Genomic DNA, 286 nt, shown 5'->3' on the forward strand with positions numbered 1-286 from the left:
TGGTATTCAAAATAATAATAAAACACCAGGGGGGGGGGGCGTGGGGGGGGATTTATCAAGACTGGAGGAGGCAGAAGCGGTTGCCTATAGCAACCAATCAGCATCTCTCTCTTCAGTTTGTTCAGTTAAGATTTGAAAATGAAAGGTGGATGCTGATTGGTTGCCATGCAAAGCTGCTCCAGATTTTGATAAATTCCCCCCAATGTTTATAAATAAAGTTACGCGCCTCTTGTATGTGGACATGTCGGGGGTTGGTGGAGAATCCCAGGAAAACGCTTCCAGTAAG

Source organism: Nanorana parkeri, unplaced genomic scaffold (genome assembly GCF_000935625.1).
Source record: "Nanorana parkeri isolate BGI_ZX_2015 unplaced genomic scaffold, ASM93562v1 scaffold2238, whole genome shotgun sequence".
Classification (NCBI taxonomy): Eukaryota; Metazoa; Chordata; class Amphibia; order Anura; family Dicroglossidae; genus Nanorana; species Nanorana parkeri.